The 16,891-nt window shown below is 41.9% G+C and overlaps 1 protein-coding gene across 16 annotated transcripts in view; it reads left to right on the forward strand.

Moving 5' to 3' along the window:
* The window catches only part of ADGRL3 (adhesion G protein-coupled receptor L3), a gene marked incomplete at both ends in the record, with an annotated part of 305,662 nt that overhangs the window by 30,540 nt on the left and 258,231 nt on the right, over positions 1-16,891 (forward strand). The window lies entirely within an intron of this gene.

The following is a 16,891-nucleotide window of genomic DNA, read 5'->3' on the forward strand; positions in this document are numbered from 1 at the left end:
GCTTTGGCGTGTTGGTATTGAAGAGCTGTTTGTTCTGGTTGAATCATTAGGTATTAGTGACAAGGACGGGTAATGTGTGTAGGGTTCCTGTTGAATGTTTCCCTTAGTGATTTTTAGCTTCAGTTGGAGGATTGGCATGTGAGATGTGTTCTCCTCTGCTGTCATTACTACCCCCCTTCAGGGCTATCATTGAACTCAACAGGAATTTTAACACAGACTTCAGGGAAAGCATGTTAGGCCAGTGGAATCTTTGCAAATTTTTTTTTTTTTTTAGGAAATACCTTTTTACACTGATGTAATGATGTGTTACTTAATAGAGCAGTAGGGTGCGGGGGAGAAGACAACAGCACGTGTATGTCTCCATTTTTTTTCTGCACAATAGATGGGTAAAAATCAACTTAGGTTAATTAGCTCTGATTTCCCCTTCTTTCTCACAGTCATTCATTTTTGTTCAGGAGATGACAGGAGACACCTTACTCTTTCTTCTGTTCCAAGCAGTGAGAACATCCCTAGGGAAATTGTTACTGGGTCAGGCTGAAGACTTGCTGACCCAGTGTCTTGTCTCCAGCAGTAATTAGCAACAGATGGGATGAAGTGAAAAGTAGTGTGAGAACAATGGCACATCTGCGATCTTCTGATGTAAAGACTTTCTAATCTGGAGATAACATCTGGACTGTCAGGTTAAAACTACTGATGGACCTTGTGCCATGGGAATTTTTCTAGTTCTTTTTTGGATGTCTCTGGCTTCTACACCACCTGCTACAGTGAGTTCCCGAAGACACTGTAAGTTGTGTGCAAAAATACATCACTGTGTTTTTGAACTTTCTCTCTTGAAAGTATTATTTCCTCTTGCCTTGCTCATACCATTACCAATGCTAGTCATGTCAAGCCTCTCTCTCTGTTGTGTCTTTTCTAAGCTGAAGTTGCTGCTTAATTATTTGAGTTTGTGCCTTTGGGCTCCTTCACCTGCATGCCTTGCAGCAGGATTCTGCCTCTGTGCACTCTGATCAGTCCTGAGGGCTGTCATGGAGACAAGGGGAGAGGCAGAACAGTCACTTTTCTTCCCCCAACGTTTCCAGCTCTCTCAGCTGGCAAAAACAGCTAAGCTGGTGTCGCGGGTTCGGTTTGTAACCGGGCGGAAACACCAATTTAGTGTAGTGGTTTGGTCCAAAATACTCATTACTGTTTATCTGCTGTGAGATAAGAATTAGGAGAAATGCAAAGCAGGCACCAAACTTGAAAGAATATAAAGAAGTTTATTAACAAATCTAAAAGAGAGAAGAAAAAAAAATTATACCACCTTCAGAACTCTCCCCTCTTCCCCCCACCTTCCTCCCTTCTCCCACTGACAATGTGAAAAAACAACCCTTAAGATGTTCAGTCTGTTTACCACTTCCATAATAACCTTGTTCAGTCCATCTAGAAAGAGAAGTCTCTTCTTGCTCATACTATGAAAACATTATCACAACGAGCCAGCCGCCCACTTCCAAATATCGTTCAGTCCATTTAGGAAGAGGAGTCTCTCTGCCTGCGTGTGAGTCCCTTCCCCCGACTTGCAGCTTTTCCCGCAACTGCTTTCGAGGGTCCACTCTTGAAGTTTTTTGGGGTACAATTTTAAGGTTGAGCCATTCAGAAACAAAAACAGAGGCCCTTCTCCTTCCCTGGGAGCAAAGGGTCTTCATCATCTTCATCGTTAGGACTATCTCTGGGAGCACCTCTAGGAACTGAGGTTTTCTCCTTTCCCATTTGGAGCAAAAGTCCTCATCTGGTCCATCTCTCCCTATCCAAACTTCTCATGAAATTACAGCTGCGTCAGCATCTGCCTATCTCAGTGCAGGTGCTTTTGCTTACGAGTTGAACACTCCACCCCCCATATCTTCATGGAATTACAACGGGATACTCTGATATATCATAGCTTCACAACAGAATTTCAGCTTTAAGCATCTCCTCTCTCTCTTCCCTCAGGTTTTCAGCTCTTCACAGCAGTAAAAGGGTTAATCTCACCTCGGCCTTGCAGCTTTGCAGCTGGAATGTTGAATTTTTCTTATCGCAGTGGAGAGGGGGGAGAGCCGAGCCGCTCCGGCTGCCCACGGCAAGGCAGTGGGGGGGGTTCCATGGCTGGAACAGGCCCATGGCTCCAGGATGGCCATGGCCCGGCCCAGCCTGGCCCAAGCAGGGCCTGGCCGGGCCCGCTGGCCCCCACACGGGGCCTGCAGCCACCTGTGCCAGCGCCGGAAACGAGAGAGAGCTTGGGGGGGAGTTTGCCTATTCTTAAATGTGGATCACAGAGGTGTTCACAACTTTAAGTGGCTTAGAGAATTGTCCATATTCAAACTGGCCAGCTGATAGGCTCTATCAGTTCCCAGAGGAAGCTGTAAGCACCCCTTAGCAAGGACATCCCTTCCGGGACTATGCTTGCTAACCCATGACAGCTGGGGATCCTGTTTTTGCACTGACTTGTCTTATGACCACTGATGAGATGCTTGGGCTCATTTCCATGTGTCAAGAAGCCCCCTGAGATGGCAAATGAGTGGAAGCAAGGTGCTTGCATGCTGCTGTGGCAGCAGTGAAGCAACAAGAGGTGCTGGCAGCATTGCTAGACTGAGGCTTTTAGGGAAGATGCAGCAGCAGAGTGAGCAGAGGGTTTTGGCTGAAGTCTCGTGTCGGTCCTTGAACCAAGCTGGTTCTTGTGACTACTCCTTGTGGACTTGGCCCATAATCCCTTCGGACTGTGGTTTATAGTGAGGACAGGAGCAGAGCACTGATCTGTCTTTCATTGCATGGCAGGCAGAAAAACCTGAGATGTGCCCTAACACTGTGGGAACAGAGCCTGCATAAGTGTAGAAAATAGCCTTGACTGGGGACTGCATTTATCTTCAGACTCTAGTTAAGATCCTTACACAGCCCTATCAGCATATATGATGGGAATAAGTCAAGATAACAAGGTCAATATCCAGAGAAATTGAAAACACCAAGCAACAACCAGGCTCTGGCATTTGTTTTGAGGAAACTAAAACAAGGCATAATCTGGAAAAACTGAAGCAATCAATGTAGTTACAAATATCTATTTTCTTATCTCTTTTAGACCTTGCTTCTCTTCATCCTGTTAGCCTGTTGGTGATAAATGACTGCAGGATCACTGAACAGCTCTGAGTACTGCTATGAATGGAGCTGATGTAGTTTGCCACTGTATTTTCTGTTTGGTTTTTTTTTTCCCCCTTTATTATTTCTTCTCTTTCCTTGCTTTGTCTGATACCCTCTGTCTTGCCTACCAGTCTCTTTTGGTTTGGGAGCCACATGAGCATCTCGGGGAAAGTGCTGAAAGCCTGTATTGATCACTTAAGGAATTCTCAACAACTCGAAGAGGGAGGGAAAAGGTCTTAGGACTTTCTGGACTAGTTGTTGTAATCACTTTGTTTTGTGTGTTCATGGTGCGCACACACAAATATAACTGTGCCTGCTTCACCATGCTGTGTTGCTGGGGTGCCATTCACAGGGGCTGCCAGCATTGCAAAGTCCCTATGCTGTGTGATGGAGAATGTGCTGCAGAGCAGAAGCGTTTGAGGGTCTGGTCTCTTCATCAGTGGCTTTTTAGGTAAAGATTTGGGGGAAGTGGATGTATTAACACAAAAGGTAAGTTTGTTTTCTCTTCCATGCCCCTCTGGATGCTTTGTGTTCCTTGTATCCCTTTTTCTCTTTGTTTCTCAAGAAATCTCCATAGCAACCTCCCTGCTAGGAGGAGGAAAGAAGCAAGGCTAAGAGAAGCAAGAGAGAGGCAGCCTGTGAATATGGCCTGGGTGTGTGCTGGAGTTGTAGCTTTACCTTTACTAATTCTGTTCCTGAAGTAAATGTTCAGTTTGGGCTGTTAACGAGCAAAAGAAGCATAAGGTGTAGTGGTCCCAAGGAGATCCATAAGGGTCAAGAATTACATCCATGCTGGTTTGAAGAGACTTCTGGAATCTCTAGTCCAACTTCCTGCTCGAAGCAGGACTGTTGTCCATCAAGCAGAGTGTGATAAAAAGGAGAAGAAAAAGAACACCGCTCTCACCATCAAACTAAACTAAATTAAAGAGCTGTATGTAAGATCTCAACAGCACAAAAAAGCTTTCATTTTGAACAAAATTCCCTTGCAGCAGCAGGGTGACAGAGAAAGGAAGATGTGAGTTTGTGCACAGACCAACCTGGGCGATAAAGATAAGAAAGCAACTGTAAAATTTACTTCCCAGCTTTTGGGAGAACAGTGACCCTGAAGGTAGGTCTGAGAGGTTGTTGATGGAAGCAGTGCCCAAGGCTGCCTGGGGTTTGGGAGTGTCCTTGCCCAGGGCAGGGCAGTACTGGTCTTGTTGCCCAGAGCCGAAGTGTGGGAGAAGGCCATGTTGACTCTTGTAGAGAGGTGACAATTCTGACTCCAGCAAATAATTTCTGGGGTCATTGGGCTCCCTAGTGCTGAATCCACATGATACATGCAGGTTAGCAGGAGGGAAAGCTGACTGAAACACCCAGTGAAGAGCTGAAAGCCTAATGCAGAAGCAGACCTGGGCTGCAGGAACCTGGAGCGCAGGAGGTAGGGACCTACTTTCGCCGTGTGTGCGGTGCTAGAGGAGGTTGCCAGACATTTCACTGCCATATTTTACAGCTATGCTGTGAGTCAACAGCCTGTTCACTTTGCTCTGGATTGCCAGGCCAGCTGCTGTATAATCCCAGCCACGCTGATAAGTGGAAAATATAAGCCCAGGGAAATATGACCAAGCCTTGGTGAGATACGGTGCAATCATTCTGTGCCTTGCAGGCAAATGCAAGCGTGTTGTGATACCAAGCCCATGCAAGCGGAGAGGTTTTTGCCTGGAGGTTCATGCAGCTGACACACAGCAATACTACTAGTGGCAGGGCATTGGTGTAATCCTAGGACAATCCTGGAGCAGGGGGCAGAGCAGATATCTGGGCCCTGTCCAGTATTTGAATGTAATGTGAGAAAGCAGCAGAAGGATATAAATGTCTACAGGGCAATGTAAGGATAAAAATAAAAAGAAGTCTGTCTCAGCCTTGTCTCCTATTCCCCCCATCCGTGCAATGCCTGTGTGGTGTCTGAAGGATAAAGCACTGCTGGTGCTGGTGGAGAAATGATCACATCCCTTGAAACTGCCCCATCCTTGGTGTGTGGCTGACAACATGAAGAGAGCCTTTTAGCAAACTGAGGAGTTGGTCCAGTCCAAGGCCATTAAAGAGGATGCAGAAAAGGAGCTGTTATTGTTGCCAAGGAGAAAGTACAGCTGCTTAATTTGTGACAAAACCAGCCATGGCTCTGGGTTATGCCAAGCTCACCCAGATGAGTACCTCAGCTTCCTGACTTCAGGAAGTATTGTTGTGTGTCTGAATGTCCTCATGTATGGTGGAAGGACTTTCGGCATGGATATGGCTGTTGGTGGCATTCCTACAGCTGGAGCACAACGAGGCTGCTGAAAATAATCACTGAGAAGGGCTGTGCCAAGGTCTGTGCATTCCTAGAGGTGGGATAATGCAGAGTATGGGCAGGCTTACCCAACAGAGCCAAGCTCTCCACCACTGATAGCCTCCAGCCTCCTCATTTCCTGCCTGCTGTCTCTCTGCTCTGGTACCCTTCCTGAAACAATTAAGGGGGGGGAAAGGAAGCAAAACCCCAAAAGCCCCCCCCAAACCACTGTGTGGGATTCAACTAAGCTTTTTTGTTGGGCTGGAACAAAAAGGTTTTCTGTAGGTTTACTTTGTTTATTTACTTTGCATAGCTGTTTTAAATTGTATTTAAAGAAATACAAAGAAAAAAAATCTTTGTAAGGAATTTTTTTTGTTTGGAATATATTTCAGTGGGACAGCGTTGGCTGTGTGTTTAAAAATGAGAAGGGGAGATATTGTTTGAATGTTGCTTTCCAGTTCTGGTGTGCCTTACGTATTGCTTTGTTAACACATTTGGTTAAATAACACATTTGATTGAAACAAGTGCCACAAACGATTGCCTGTGGCTTTGAAGCTAAGCAAAATTGTGGCACCTCTTTATTTAATTCTACTAATAAATAGAGTTTAATTTTAGAAACATGATGTTTTTGTCATGTCCTTGCTGGGCACAAGATACATAGAAATAAAATAAACTCTCAGTATTTACCAGCTTCACCATGCTTTGCGTGCATGTGTCGAACAGGGATGGTGATGCAGTAAACATTCACAAAAATGGGAATTGCTCTATAACCTAGGGGTCTTGGACACAAGCCATGCTAGAGGGAGGTGAAGCAAGGATAATTTCCAGGACTGTCTCCATGTGTGACGGATTCATCAAGAGGCATCAGTCAGAATAATTTTGTATTTGATCATGTTTTCTTGTTGCCACTGGTGAATAAGGATGGAAGCAGAAAAGGCTGCTTATAAAATGCCTCATGAATGTCAGCTGAGCCTTTAGAAGCTTTTTCCTGTACTGCTCTAAAGGTGGGGCTTTTTTGCAAAACTTCCTAACTCTCAAGAGCCCTACCCTAGTGTGGAAGAGCCTCTGCTGGGCATGTTCTGAATCTGTCAGGCTTTGTGTTTGCTAGGACTGCCTCTTGCATTGTTCTGTGGCTGGTCCTCAAAGTTGTCACTGCAGAGGGAGGTATGGTTGGGTGGTGACAAGGCAGGGAAGACTGATGTGATGTTTTCCCCTCATGGATCTATTGTGTTCGGGGACCTCTCAACAAACTGCTGGAGCCTTCCTGTCTCCTTTGGTGTTGGAGCAAAGACCGAGACTGAGTTGGTTTCTAAATTTGGCTCATGTTGTGTGTCCCCTGCAAGGCGTGAGCTAGAAGCAATCCCTGTGTGAGAAAGAAATGAAACAGGAGGAAGTAAGCACCTTGCCTTTAGGTAAGGAATGGGACAGTGGGTGAAAAAACAGTTTAAAGTTGGTGCGACAGCGTGCATTACAGGCAGGTTTTTAGGAACTTACCTTCCACTTTTTAGATGGCTTATTTAATTCTAGTCAGCTCAGTGAATTAAACTTCTTCGCTTCACCTCACTTAACTTCTGTGTGCAGAGAGGCCTAAGCAATTGATATGACTTTTGCTTTTTGTGTCTGTTATTTTCTCAGGCGTGTTTTTGATTACTGTTGTCTCTGTTGCAGTTGTTTGTTTTTCTGCAAAAAGGGTGCAAAGCGCTCGTAGTCTGCATGTATTTTATTCCTTTGTCCTCACATGCATCAGTTTAAAAACAAAACAAAACAGCAGAGAGGAAACAGAGAGAAGCAGGGTTCCCTCCTTGTAGACTGTTCTCCTCAAGGGATGGCTTCTCATCCGTCTCTTAAAAGATACTGAAACCAGAAAAGCAATGTGTTACTTTGGATTTTCCCTGGAAGTAACTGATTTAGAGATTAAAGGAGAGTTGTGTCATTGAGCAGCTGAAAAACCAGTGATGCTTTTGATACTGCATCTTTGCCATTCCTGTGCTTGGCTTTTGACATAAAGCCTGGCTTGCCCAAGGCACGATAATATTCTGGCAAGACACATGTCTTATTGCACCTGTGTGACATAGATGTGCAAGTCAACAACATGGCATTGTTTCACCAAAGTCACCCTAAATCCTTTTTCCTCCTCATTTCTGTCTGCAGCAGTAAACAAACACTTTGGATTTGATTTGTGTAACAATATTATGATGTGCCCATCTTATTACAGGCTTCTTCTGAAGCCTCACAGAGCCGCAGTTGACGTGTTATCTGCAGCCTGTGTATGGAGGTAGTGGGGTGGCTGATTGGCATGCTGTCTTCTCCCTGTCTGCTGGTATTAGTATTCATATCAAAGAAAGCTGTTTGGTTCCCTTTCTCCTCGGCAACTGCAGGAGTCAGTCACTGCTCCCTGATGTGAATGGCAACAGAGAGAAACTGTTCATTGATTCAGAGCGAAAGAGCCCAAGTGGGTGCTTTGATTTCAGAGAAACTCTGCCCTGCAAGGGATCTGCAAGGTTAGACTGCCAATGTTTTGGAAATTTTGTCCAAATTGTGACTCCCAAAGTGTTTTGGCAATAGAGTGACAGGTAGGCAGGCCTCACGGATAGTTTTGCATTAATAACTATGACTTGTATGCGCCAGTGTAAGACAAGTGATTTCACTGTGAGAGTCAGACCATAATTAAATACCTTACTCTGTAGTGGGGCTATGCTGGTGGTAAATGGGGTATTGACTTTTGGCTCCTATTTTGACTAAAACTACAAACACAATGTAAGGACTCCAGCAAATCCTAATGCCTAAGGTGGTAATGCATTCTGTAAATCAATAATATATTAGTAATAAAAATGACCAAAGCATGCATCCATTAAGAATTCATAATAGAAATTTGTTTAGGTTATATAGTATGTGTATTGATTGCTGCTATTTAAAGATGAAGTATGTCTTTGAAGCAGAGTGCTTATATATGTAGCTGCCTACATTTTAAATTCATTTATTTTTAATATGAAGATGGGCTTGATAACATGGGGAAATATGTATGAATAGAAGTCAGTATTTTATACTGCAAAATGTTATGGGAATATAAGTGTGCTGAGAAGCCACAAGTAGATGTCTGATGTTTCTGAAACCTAAATCTTGGACTTCAGCAAAATAATAAGCAATGTATGTGGCAGCCACTGTTTGCAGCTCCAGGCTTCCAGGTAGCTTAGGTTTTTCTTGGCTTTGTTCCTTAACATTGAATTGCTTGCCTGTCTTTTTTGTGGTACAGTGCATAGTGTAACCCGATGTAGTATAGGGATACTGTGCCCTGCTTTGCCTGACTGGCAGGGACAGGTCTGTGGTACAGAGCTGCCAGCAGAGCAGGGACCTTGCTTCTCTGCAGTGCTGCTGGCTCTCTGCAGCTCCCACAGCTGGCACGAGGGGCTGCACAGCCAAAGATGACTCCCGGGACAGTGCAAGGATTGGGGCACCTGCAGCACCATGATCGGGAAGTAGGATTTGGGGAATAATGCCCCAACCCATCCCAGTAACATCATACCAGGCCCCTAAATATCTCTGATGTTGATTTAATACTGTGGGGTGTACACTAGCTAATAACACCAAGAGGTCAGTTAATAGCCTTTACAGAATTACACTGCTTTATTAGATTGCATAGTGGAAGACTGAATTTAAAAAAACAAAACCCAAAAAAACCTCAAGACAGACAAACCTACTAAACACATAGTGCCGTACCTACACTTCCATCCATCCTTTTAAACTTACTCTGGCTGATTAGTCCAGGTCCAGTGCATCTGCATTGTTACCTTCTGTAATGATGAAGGGTGGAGAAAACAATTCACATGCCATAGCTGCAGTCTTTGTCTCACTGCAGCAAATAAAAACTGTTTTAGATTACACAGATTATGGTTCATTATGAAAACAAAGCAAGCCTCTGACTGAAGATCCCATCTGTCGGTTTGCATTAAGCAATTCCATTCCTCCTCCTTGCCATGTTTTATTCCTGGGAAGTCAAAGAAGCTGTCCTGAAACTTTTTTTTTTTTTCCCCCTCTTTACAACCATTAAAGGCAGTATACAAACCTTCTCTCTGTGGATAAGCTCAGCAGGTATCTGCATAAAAGCTTACTGGTTGTTTAGTGTTGTTTGTGTGGTTTTTGTTTTGGGGTTTGTTGTTGAGTTTTTTAGTCCAGGCTCTTGTTTGGATTTTCTTTTTTTTTTTTTTTTTTCTCTTAAGTTAATAAATTCAGTGGGTTCCATGCATCCAAATGTCTCCTCTTCCTGTTCTCTTTTTCCCAAATATTCATAGATCCTTAAAATACAAAGAAACTCCTACAATCAACAAGCCAGACTGTTTGCATAGTAGAGATCTCACTCAGTAATTCATGAATCAGGCATCAGTATGATCCAGAAAAATATTCAGTCATTGGTTAGGGACTTCAGCTGATAAGGCACAAATCATTCATATAAATATATATATATATGTAAACTGTTCCATGGTAAATTGCTCACATGTTTAAAAATATGTACCTTATTTTTATCTCAATTTATCAGACTTCAGCTTCCAGATCTTGACTCTTGCTTGCCTTTTTCTACTAGATTAAAGAGAAATATCTTCCCTTGCTAGTTACCTGCAGACTACAATGGTCCTTTGAACTAGTTAAACAGACTAACTAATTTGGTGGCTTACTTGTTAAACTGGCTTTCCAGGCTCTACTTGATTTTTTTTTTCTTTATTTTTTATTTTCTTAAGTTCTTTTGCAAACCCTTTCAAAGTTTCTGACAAACTCTCTGAAGTGTAGGCACCACAATGTGTACATATTCCCAGAAAGGTCTCATTAACACCATATGCAGGGCAATTTCATCTTCCCACTTCTACTTATTATTCACCTCCTCATACTTGCAGAGATTGTGTTTGCCCTTTGAGCTACTGCATGTCGTTCAAATTCTTATCAGTTAGGGAAACAGTCTTGTTTCAGAGTGACTGCTTGCAGGGCTGTGGTCTCACATAATGAGCACTTCTTGTATTCTTACATGGACTTGCATTTGTCTGTGTTGAAGCCTGGTCTGTTCAGACAGTGTGTAGATCAATCTGCAAAACTGACAGGGTCCATGTCATTACTTAACATTTCATCAGTTTTTGTGCTGACTGCAGATTTGGCAAGCTCTGGGTTTTATTTTCTTTCAGATCATCAAGAAGTGTGTTGAATGATTTTGGACTGATGAGGTTCTTGCTGAACTTCCAGAAATGCTTCAGCTGGGATGACAGTTTCACATTTACATTAGTTTTTGAGAAGCGATAGCTAATGCATTTTTCCTGTGTGCAAGTGGACTTATGTTCTGTTTTCATACCTTTATGTTCTGTTTTCATGCCTTTTTTTTTTTTTTTTTTTTTTTTTTTTAAGCTTGTTAGTAGCAAAATCAAGTGTCCAAAATCAAGTTAAAAACCAGCCAAGGGGTTCCTAAGAGGGTTGTGGGTTTCTTCCAAACTCCCGTTCTTCAGATGGAAAAATATTGGGTGTTTTGCTATTAATATCTTTCCAAGTATCTGCTAGAACAGAAAGCATCTCTTTGTCACTGTGAATGATGAATAGTTCTGTTTGCCTCTTTCTAAATACAGATTGGAGAGAGTTACTGAATATTTGTAGGGAGTTCACTTTGTGCTTGATAGCTGGTTGTGTTTGACCCACAAACCTTACTAGTTTAAAAATACACTGATGCTTCTTTAAAAATTCTGCAAGCATATTTTTTCTTAGTTTGACGGTCTACAGTTATTTCATTTGTATTTTGAGCTTTTAGCGCTGCATGTTTGTGTTTCCAAACTGTAATTTGTACTTGTTAACTACATTGCTGCGTTTTTTTAAAATTTATTTTTGAAATGAGGGTAGACTATTTAACAAAAGAAGCTATTTCTCATGATTGCAGAGTTGGGGATTTTGTCATCTGGAAACAGACTTCTCAGTTTACTGTCTGCATTTTTAATCTTAAATCTTCATTTCTGGTTAATTTTGTGTGAAGTATTTTAATCTATGAGGAGCTATCCTGGCTAAAACCCTCAAATATTTGTGTTACCAGTCAAGACTTGTGTTTTTTTTCACTTACCAAGTAAAATTGGTTTGTGGTTATTTGCTCATAGACATCTCTGTGTTTGGTGGTGGTGGTGGTGGTTTTGGTTTTGTTTGTTGTTGGTGTTCTGGGGAGTCTTTTTTTGTTTGTTTGTGGGTTTTGGCTTGGGTTTTTGTTTGTTTGAGGGGTTTTTTTTGTCTGTGATCAACACAATCAAGAAGGTCAAATATTACGGTGCATCAAAAAGACTGGCTCAACAACAAACTTGCTCAGTGACCTTTTGTATTTTGCCCAGGTAGTTCCCCCTTGAAAAATGGATTTTTTCTTTTTACCCTACGCAGTTTGAGGAGCTTTATCACAGAATAATGGGGGGCATTAGAAGAATTTTAAGTAGAAAAATCTGATTTCCTTAATGAAAATTTTTCCTTGTGCTCCAAAATTGCCCTTGGAGGGGCAGTGGCAGAAGAATTCTTTCCTCAAATATGAAAAGGGTGCACAAGATGATGGAAACACATAACAATTTTATTCTTAGAAAAAGCAGAAAATTCTAAATGTGAAGTATAAATAAATCTAGAAGAACAATGCTTAAAAAAGGTACAAAAGGAAATGGATAGTATAGACAGAAGAAAAAGTGCTTGAAATGGATCCTTTGTTAGATAAAAGTCAGTTTCTGTATAGAAAGTGCACTCAAATGTACTGCAGCATAATTACGTTAGAAATTTAATTAATAATCTCCCAGAAAGTTTTCTGGAAACCTTTCCCTGGTGCTTTTTTTTCCCCCCCCAACTTGAAAGAATCCTTCAAAACCCTTTGGGGCAAACAGCACAGGGGATTTATCAAGTGTCATGAGGCAGTGCTGGGTGGAGGTCTGGGTTGCCAGCAGGCTCCTGTCTCCCAGTCTCCTTGGAGGGCATCCCTAGCCCTGGATGTGGCAGCACCCACGTCCCACACCCAAACAATCTTGAGTGAAGCTGCCTAGACCATCTTCTGTCCGGAGAGGCCAAAGCCAAGGGGCTGTAAGCCTAAGGGCAGCATTATTTGCAGTCTCCCAGATCTCCCCTGGCTGACAGGGACTGCTTGGCTGGCAGTGCTGGATCCTTTGTCTCTTCTCACTGATGAGGGAAACTGCATCACATGCTGCAATGTTCAGGTGCCTAAATTAGCTTTGGCCTCCTGGTTTTCCAAGAGCCCTTTCTGTGCCCTTCTGCCTGAGCATCCTCTGGTGTCACAGCAGTGCTGGGGCTTGAAAAAAGTCCTGCTCTCTCTGACACCTTATCTATAGGGGAAGGAGGAATGGACTCTTTCATCAGGTTATTTTGTTGAAAATATTTCTTTGCCTTTGGGCCCACTATTTCTCTCTGATTAGGCTGGGCAAATATATCCTGGTTTTTGATGCCAGAGAGATCAGGAAAAGATTTACTTCTTTCATCTACTTTTTGACGGAGGACAATTTGAAACAAGTTTAGTGATTGTGCTAAAAAAAAAAAAAAAAGTGATAAAAAAGAAAGAGTCTTCCATCCATCATAGTTGTTTGCAGTGGTTTTCTCCTGAAGCAACTTAGATAATTTTTTTTCAGCTATATTTTCATTGAACTGGTGAGCGTTGTGCCCTCAAGTGTAGCATCTGCACTTGTTTGTTACACAGCATGACTATCCTTTTCTGTGCTACTCTGGCTCCTGTTCCTACTCTGCACATATTCCCTCTTCTCTTTGGAGTGTCCTTTGGGGCACAGACCCTCATTTTGTTCAGTTGAGCACATGGGTGTCTGTGCAGGAGCCCTACAGTTTCCCACAGAACAAGTAATGATATCCAGTGCTGCAGGGATTTCATAAAGCAGGGCTGCTTTTTAACCAGTACCAGGTTGATTTTTAGCCTGTTTTTTTTTTTTTTTAACCGAGCACAATGTCTCTGTGACTACTCACACTTGTTATTGGTGCTTTTTAAAATGCTTTTTAGGCTGCTGTTAACCACTTTGAGGGCTGGAGTGGAAAATGAATAGAAATTTGTATCCTGGGACTCCTCTGCAGCTGGTGGGGTGTGGGAGGGCAGGATTCAGAGTGTTTACTGCAGATAAAAATGTAGTAAGGTGAGTTTGGCCACGCTGCTGTGCCCTGGATCTGCAATGGCAGTCCTGGTGGTACCACAGGGATAGCATCCCCTCCCTACTACAAAGCCCCAGAAGCTCTCAGTTCTTCACATGTCTTCTGGGAGCAGTTGATCTGTTCAAGGCATTTCTGGGAGCCTACAGCTGATCATTATTTCAGATTTTTTTTTTTGTGACTCACTTTGAGATGGGGGGCAATATTGTGTGTGTGTATTATATACACATGCATATCTAGGCATACAGTGTTTCTGGAGTAATGTTTGCACAGGTTATATTAAGTGGGAGAATAATTATGCATAGTGCTTGCTGTGAGCAGGTGGGTGCAATAGGAAACTTCATCACTCAAAATTTTAGTTCTGTTTCCTAGAAGGTGAACCATATTCTGGAGTTAATTAATTAGTTTCAGTGTTTTGCTAGTTTCTGCTGAGGAGAAAAGGGGTACTACAGGCAAAAATACGTGAATTCCTTGAAAATCTGCTTTTACTTTGGATATATTTCCACCTGGAGCAAGTGTGCATGTTTCAGTTCATTCCCCAAATTTAATTCTCCTGCTGTTTTTTATTTTTAAGATTGAGGGGAAGTAAATAAATTTGGCCACTGCTTAGATAAATGCATATGCTTCTGCAAAGCTCTTTGAAGCTGCTAGTAACTTTGAGGTGAAATCCTTGATATTTTGAGGTCAAAGGAGGAGGGGGAGTAACGTCACAGAATTTGGGGAATCATGATTTGGAGGACTGGAAAGAATGGCTTGGCACAGCCTGCTTGTAATTCTCTTTAGTGTATCAGCATAAAAGGATGTTGGATCTCATGCCTGTGTTGCTAGGATGAAGCTCATATCTGGCATGCTATGGAAAACCTCATCCAGCAGCTGGGGACCAGGTTCTTTGTAGATTACTCACAGGTCTTGCTAAGAAGCACCCCCAGGTTTCTAAAAATCAGTGACCTTTAATGTGTGTTTAGTAGGGGACCCCAAATGTCATCTTGCCACGTAGAAAACTATGCTTGCCATTTTGCCTGTGTCATGCCTCTCTAGAAGTTTGTGCATATATCTAAAAAATATAATGGAATGCAATCCTGAGAAGTCGAGATCTTAAAGTAGTCTCAGACTTCTTTACAACTTTCACAGTTATGGCTAGTAGAAAGAACAAATTCCCTATTGTTGTTCATGGCAGAGACTCAAAGGAGCTGTGATGGCTAAAACACAAAGAAAAATCAGTTATTTAATGATCTATGATTTGGCCATATTACTTCCTTGAGATGCCTAGTCTTTGAGGTTTGGGTAACTTCTTGTAAAATGAACACTAAAGTTGTAATTTTTGGCCTTTGATGTAAAGCAGTTGGTTTAAATGGTAAATATTTGGGGCCCCAGACTTTTCTACATATATTTAAGTGACAGGCTCTAATACTTCAGTAGAAATTCTTTTTTGCCTGCCTGTCTTTTTCTCTGGACAGTTCTCCAGATTTCATATAGTTCTCCTTTCGAGGCAGTACAAACTTAAAAATAGATTTATTGCTCTGATAAACAAGTCTGTAAACAGCACAAAGTAATCTTCACTCTGCTGTTCATCATTTCTGTAATAATGCAGATATTTCTACAAGAGCTTTAATGTTCCCCTTCAGAGGCTTTTCAGGGAACTGTAAATCAAAATTAAACTTTAACTTTGAGAAGGTATTATTTGTAGGAATCTATTATTTGCAGCTCTTCAGCAAAGCTCTAAATGCATCCAACCTGTCTAATTTTCAACAGCCTTAAAAGTATTTCTGAACCTGCTGAGTTCACTGGGTCTCCTCCTGACTTTTTTGTTTTTTGGGGTCAGTTAGTTTGGTGTGGTTTTATGTTTTGGATTTCCCCCCCTGATTTTGTTCTCCTATGGTGAGATAGAAGTAAAATTTGGGCTGTGTTTCATCTTCCATGGCAGACCATCTCTGACTTTTGAGGATGCATTTGTGTCTTGGCCTCCTCTAGGATATCCTCATCCTGCTTCCTGTAGCCCAGGGCTGCGACCTCCCAGTTCACAGTGGTACAAGATGCAGAAGAGCACTTGGGAAATATCCATCTGGGCTACCACTAAATCCTACTGAATCCCATTCTAATGGCAAACCTAAAAAAGCTCTGCTGGTAACAGGAAAGCTATTCCAGCTTTGCATTATTTTAGAAAGGGTAGGAATTTAAGCTAGCATTTTAAATGGAAACAAAACCTCTAATTTTAAATGGACTTATGATTTAATATGAAATCTGAAAATTATTAACAGATCCTTTTTACTTAATGTTCTTAGGCTAAACCCTTGGTGCTCATTTATCTAACTGCCTTCATGATTACATCTGCTATGGTGGTTTATAAAAGTTTTTATATGAGTTTAAAAAATTAACCTTACTAATGGCTACAATTAAAACCTGCAGTGGAGTAATTTTAAATGGGGCAAATTCTGTTATTACTCAAGTCCTACTTGCTTCACCACATTAATTTGTGCTGCATTAGATTTGAGATATCAAAGTTGTTCAGCAATGTCAAAGTCAAAGCTTCTCTGATTTTGAGGTGTTTGGGGTTTTTTTTAGGAGACAGTTAAGTGCTGATTGCAACAACAGTAACTTTGAGCTGGGTAAGAAATAAGTGACATGTTTTTCCTTACTAAAGACCCCAGTGAAGTCTGTGGTGTATGGATTTGTAAGAAGGACTGGTCCCTGTGGCTCAGAACCTAATGCTTCCTTATTGAGAATACAAATGTCTCAATGTAATGGACCAGGATATAAAAGCCAGATATTTTAATAACGTCACTGTTAGGCTGCAAGGCAAGTTTATCATAAGGGTTGGTTATAGAACTTAGGCACTGTAGTGCAGGGCTTTAACCTCAGACACTTTACTTGTCTGTGCACTGCTTTCCTATACTTGAAAGGTAATTCACATGAAGGAAGCCTGTAAATTTAAAGAACATTTGTATCCAAGTATCTTACGTGTGCCTTTCATTACAAATTAGATGATCCACTGCAAAGGAGAAGATACTTGGGAATAGTTTTTTTCCTGTGATGGAGCCTGAATATTAATGTACTTGCATTCAACATCCCCTTGGAGGCCACATTTTATTTGTCTGTTGTCTTCAACTTGTTGCTTCTGCTTTAATTAAATTCACTAAAGTGACATTAAGCTCAGGCTGGGACTGTGCTTCTGACCTCTGATTTGAAGGTAGATTGTCATGTATTTTTGAAGAGCACTCTAAATTCAGTCTCCCTTCCTTCTAAAAATCTTCTGCTTTCTTCCTGTGACCTGAGCTAACCTTTTCTGAGCTGATTCAA

This window comes from Coloeus monedula, assembly GCF_965178545.1.
Source record: "Coloeus monedula genome assembly, chromosome: 5".
Classification (NCBI taxonomy): Eukaryota; Metazoa; Chordata; class Aves; order Passeriformes; family Corvidae; genus Coloeus; species Coloeus monedula.